General features: G+C 40.7%; 1 non-coding gene across 1 annotated transcript; it reads left to right on the plus strand.

Annotated features, from left to right (window-relative positions):
- The first annotated feature begins 3,150 nt into the window (after nt 1-3,150).
- On the plus strand, nt 3,151-3,257 carry LOC145556900 (small nucleolar RNA R71). Its single transcript, XR_014091991.1, has one exon. It is a non-coding gene; the product is annotated as a small nucleolar RNA R71 (small nucleolar RNA).
- Nucleotides 3,258-6,003: the final 2,746 nt, after the last annotated feature.

Consider the following 6,003-nt stretch of genomic DNA (forward strand, 5'->3'; position numbering starts at 1 on the left):
AAATCAAACAAACCAAATGATTCTAGGGTAGGGCGGTGTAACCACCGAGAAGGAATTACCTCGCGGCCGATTAAGTGCTCTAGCTGCTCCTTTTGCTCTCGGCTCGCAATCCGGATCGTCGGCCAGTACGGGAGTTGCAAGTCCGGGTCGTATTCCTCCCTCGAACTGGAGCTCCTACCGAAAATGGAACTAGCCCTCTTTGAAGCCATGTTAGGAAATGGGTTTGAAAATTTATTGAATTAAATCTGAAAAAATTTTGTATGAAAGTGTAGAGGATGAAGAGAGGAACACAAATATGTAAAGAGTTTTGAATTTGGGTGAGAAATGGAGGAGAAATCTTAGAGAGAAAGTAGAGAAAATTTGAGTTTTAGAGAGAGAAAGTAATGGAGAAAGAAGAAAGAATGAGAAAAGGTGGAGAAAGAAGAAGAAAAAAGGGCACGGGTAGGCTCGCGCCCGGTTGGGCACCAACTCGCCCGGTTGGGCGATCTAATCATGAATATTGCGCTAGCCCTCGCGCCCGGTCGGGCGATCTTTTAGTCCGATTTTTGTCCAATTCTCGCGCCCGGTCGGGCGATCTATTTTACCCAAATTTCTCCTGGTCTCGCGCCCGGTCGGGCGATCTGTAGCTCAAAATTTTCACCCTTCCCGCGCCCGGTCGGGCAAGGCTTGCCTGATCGGGCGGACAATTTAGTCCGTAAACGACAAGTTTTGCGCCCGGTCGGGCGAAATTACTCTATTTTTAGACCTTGCTCTCGCGCTCGGTCGGGCGAGCTTCGCCCGATCGGGCCCGAGGCTAAATCGTCCAATTACTATTTTCTTCTTTTCTCCAAAATTTGGCTAAATCTTTTCCTTCAAACCTGTACAAACACTCATAAAACTCATTAAATTGCCTCATCTCTCCTCTCATAAGAAAAAGAAAAGAAAAAATAGTCTAAAAAAAAGCATTAAAAATACGGGTTGCCTCCCGCAAAGCGCTGGTTTATCTAGGTCCCGCACAACCTTCTTACCAATTATAATATCTAGAACCCTTGGCCTAATGCTTGATCGGGTGGTTTCTCACCCGGTCTAGCGGTGTTCAGGCTGCGATGCGGCTTCTGACATACCCTGTGGGACGCCAAATCACCTTATCTGGTGGATCCTCCTTGACTTGGACTGGGGGATCGTCAATGCTACGCACTAAAAATCCTTTTTCGATCGAAGGTTGCTTCAAATTGTCATTGCGTTCAACACTTGCAACTCGATCTGGCGGAACACTTACCGTAGGCTCAATTCGCACAACTTGCTCGATTGGTTCCACCTGTTCATCCTCGAAACCAAGACCAACATTGTAGAGTGCTCTTTCTATTGCATCGACTTCCTTCTACCATTTGTCTATCTCGTCTGAAAAGGATGCAACACAAGATACCGCCTCCAAGGGATCTTTTTCAAGAGCTTGGGGCTTGTTAGAATAATTTTCAACCACATTAACACTGAAACATTTCTCCTCAGTCATGGAGCTTTTAGGGACATTATTCAGATTAAAAACAGCTTTATCATCCCCTACTGATAATGTTAGCTTACCACTTCTTACATCTATGACTGCTCCTGCAGTGTTAAGGAATGGTCTACCCAAAATAATTGGGTTTATATATCCTCAGCCATATCAAGAACAACAAAATCTACAGGTATATAAAATTTACCTACTCTAACGGGGACATCCTCTAAAACACCTAAGGGGTATTTGAAAGAACGGTCGGCCATTTGTAGAGTTATATTGGTAGCTTTTAATTTACCCATATTCAACTTAGAACACACAGATAATGGCATGACGTTAACACTAGCACCCAAATCACATAATGCATTATCAATCAAGAGATTGCCAATATGACAAGGGATAGAAAAACTACCCGGATATTTTAATTTAGGTGGAGACTTATTTTGAAGTACGGCACTACACTCTGCAGTGAAAGCTACCGTCTCTACCTCACTAATAGACCTTTTTCTCGTCAATATTTCTTTCATAAATTTTGCATACGAGGGGATTTGTGTGATCAATTCAGTAAAGGGAATCGTTACCTTCAAATCTTTTACCACCTCCAGGAACTTACCAAACTGATTATCCAAGTTTGTCCTCAATTGACGATTGGGGAATGGAAGTTTGATAATTGGATTTGGAGCATTATTACTCTTGTCTGGAGTAGCCACCTTCTCTGGAATCGTACCCTGCAATGTAGAATTAGATATGTTAGTATTATCTTTTAGCCCTGCGGGGCTATCAACTACATTGTTTGGTTTAATGGAATCAAGATTAGCATTATTTAATAAAACAGGTTCATCAACTCTAGGCATGGAGGGCCCTTCATAGTTTGAACCACTCCTTAGAGTAATTGCAAATGCTTGATCCGTAGGCCTAGTCGGCTGTGCCGGCAGAGCTCCCTGTTGGCGGGATTGTAGGGTAGCAGAGAGTTGCCAATTTGATTATCTACAATTTTATTATGCGCTAGAATTTGATCAATTGTCGCATCTCTGCTCTCCATGTGCTTCTGCATATTAACCAACATTGCTCTAATTTCCACCAGAGAAGGGTCAGAAGATGAGGAGGGTTGTTATGGTTGGTTCTTCTGGCTAGCATTGGGATGATAATATTTCTGCTGCTGTTGCTGTGGCGCCTGTGGTTCTTGTGGTGGTGGATTTTGAACATTAGTGCTCCGTTAGGAAAGGTACGGATGATTCTGACACCCAGGATTGTAGGTGTTGGTGTATGGGTTATTATGCCTATAAGCTTGGAAGGCATTAACTTTCTCAACGGAACTCCTGCAATCTTGCTCCCAATGACCTACAATACCACAACTTTCACATAAATCCTCATTAGAATTATTATTAATCGCAGAAACATTAGCTACATTAGCAGTGCTCAGGTTATCTAATTTTTGGCAAATAGAGGTTAGTTGAGCTTGCAAAAAGGATACAGAGTCGACACTATGCTTCCCCTTGTTAGCAAATCCTCTAGGATTCCCATATTGGGAATTGTGTATCGCCATGTCTTCAATAACCTGACCTGCATCTTCAACATCAAGATTCATAAACCTCCCACTAGCTGCAGAGTCTAAAATTATTCGAGAAGATTTTCCAAGGCCATTATAAAAGGCTTGGATTAACTGCTATTGCGCTAAATTATGGTGGGGGCAATCTCTTTGTAAATCCTTGAACCTCTCCCAAGCCTCATATAAAGATTCATCGGCTTCTTGGGCAAAGTTCTGGATCGCACTTCGTAGTACGGTTGTTCTCTCTGCAGGATAATACTTGTTATAGAAATTCAAAACAAGAGTTTCCCAGTCAGTTATACCAAGTGTAGTTCTATTTAAACCATTAAACCACAATTTAGCTTTTCCAGTTAAAGAGAAAGGAAAGAGAATCTCCCTGATTTGGTCTTGAGTGACCCCGGCTTGCATGATGGTGTTGCAATATTGACAATAGTCGGCAATGTGAAGATTTGGGTCTTCACCCTTGGCTCCACTGAATTGCTTCCTCTCTATCATCGTTAGAAATTGAGGTTTAATTTCAAATTGAACCCCATCAAGAGCCGGAGTGGGGGTGAGATCTGGAAAATTCGTAAGCTTTGGTTGTGAATAATCACTAAGCTTCTTTGAAGCCGTCATCACTGATTCTGCGTCTGATGATGCCTCTAAATCGCTAGAACCAGTCGGAGGATCGCGGTGATTATTGTTATTATCACCAGAATCCGCCAGGATTTGCTTGTAGAGATTTTTCTGTCTATGGAAGGAACGTTCGATCTCAGGATCGAATGGGATGTAACCTGATCTGGAACACCTGGGCATAAACAAAAACTAGAAGCAAATGTGAGATTTGTCACAGAGAACTAACGCTCTCTGAGACAAAAGGGAAATAATCTAGACTACAAAAACAATCAGAAATAAAAATAAAACCGTTTCCCCGGCAACTACACCAAATTTTGACAGGGTAAAGTCGTATCCCCTAATAAAAAATAATTCCTAAGTCCTCTAACTAAAGCAGATATGGAATTAGGGTCGATCTCCACAGGGAAACAAGTCTTTCTATTCCTAATTACCTAAAATAATCTAGATTATGAAGTAGCCAATATTTATATTTAAATATGAAACTAAACTACTAAGATTCAGAATAGGGAGAAAACAATATATAAAAGGATCTAGGGCATAGGTTCACCAATAAATAATATTCCAAGGTAGAATATAATAATCATTCATCAATGCACACATCAATCAGATTATAAAGGGCTTTCGCTACGTATTATAATCACACAACTAATTTACCGGTATTAAATCTCATCTTTCGAATCTCAACTTAACCATTTATAAATTAATCTACCTATTGAAACTAGACCTAAACATTAATTCTCATCTGTCAATTCTCGAATTAATATTGCCAAACTCATGCATAAAAGATCAGGCCTAATCTAGTCACAGAGCTTTAATTCAATCAATAGGAAATTAATCTAGCATTGATAATTAACAACGACAAATTACCCCTTCATATTATTATGGATCCCCATAAACCCTAGAAATAAAACTACTCACACATAGTAGAAATTAAACTAATCAAAGCAATAAAGCAAGACATGATAAAAGGAATAAAGTAAATAACTAAGATTAAGAGAAGAGAAATCGTTACCAAAATAAATCTTGAATTAAGAGTAGAATTAAGAACAAAGGTTTAAGAGAAAGAAATCTAAGAGAACAATTAAGAGAGTAAAGAAAGAGTAAAAAGAGAAAAGGGCAGAGATACTAAAATCGTATTACGGAGGAGTATTTATACTCCGTACAAAATCCTAAACTAAAACAAATTAAAACGACGCTAATCTTCTCCTAAGAAATACACGCGCCCGATCAGGCGCGTCACCGGGCGCCAGCCTAAGCTTCTCCTGCTCGGCCGGGCGCGCCTCCGGGCGCCAGCCTCTTTGGCCGGGCGGCTCATTTGGGCCACTATTTGGACTACGATTAGGCTCCAATTCTTCGGGCCAATCTGGGTTTCCTCTTCCGGTCTTGAATACTCGGTCCAAATGCCCCGGTATCACTTATACCGAGCTCTTAATCACCGGTTCGATGGCTCTAACCGGCCCTGGGCTATAGAATCTGGTCGTGCTTTTCCAATGTTCGTGATTACTCCAAAATATCTCGGGAAAATACTCCAAAAGCATAAATCCCTGCAAAAGTCAACCAAATCTACGAAAACACTAGAAAACACTAATTAGTAATAAAAGTGGCTCTAAAGAGCCAAAAACACTTCTAATTATGACCAAGGGTCGGGGGTAAAATACTGTATAAAATAGACACATCACTACCAGTCATGGTTCAAGACCTATTGGAGTTGACGATCTCTTGGGTCGTTAAGGGGTGTAATCTTCACCTCGTGAACGGTTTACAAGTTCCTAAAATTTGTTGGCGACTCTTTTGCTCTATCTTCTTTCCCTTTGGACGTCATCGTACTTTAGTGTATGATCACAGTGGGGTTCAAGCTAGGGGATTAACGCTTGAAATATGCCCTACAGTATTCGGGATTTTTCCAAATTCCGATTCACCCTGAAGATCAGGAAAAGACAACCTTTACATGCCCTTATGGCACTTTTGCATATTGTAGAATGCCTTTCGGTTTATGTAATAATCCCGCTACCTTTCAACGTTATATGATGAGCATCTTTTCTGATTTCATAGAGTCTATTATGGAAGTCTTTATGGATGATTTTAGCGTGCATGGTTCTTCATTTGATTCATGTCTAATTAATCTCGCTAAAATTTTAAAACAATGTGAAGAATGAACCTTAGTTCTAAACTGGGAGAAATGTCACTTTATGGTGACAGAGGGAGTAGTTCTAGGTCACATTGTATCTGATAAGGGCATACAAGTAGACAAAGCTAAGATTTCAGTGATTGAGCAATTACCTCCCCCAGTTAATGTTAAGGGAGTTAGAAGTTTCTTGGGTCATGCGGGGTTTTATCGTCGCTTTATCAAAGATTTTTCTAATTG

Source organism: Chenopodium album, chromosome 8, assembly GCF_948465745.1.
Source record: "Chenopodium album chromosome 8, dcCheAlbu1.1, whole genome shotgun sequence".
NCBI lineage: Eukaryota > Viridiplantae > Streptophyta > Magnoliopsida > Caryophyllales > Amaranthaceae > Chenopodium > Chenopodium album.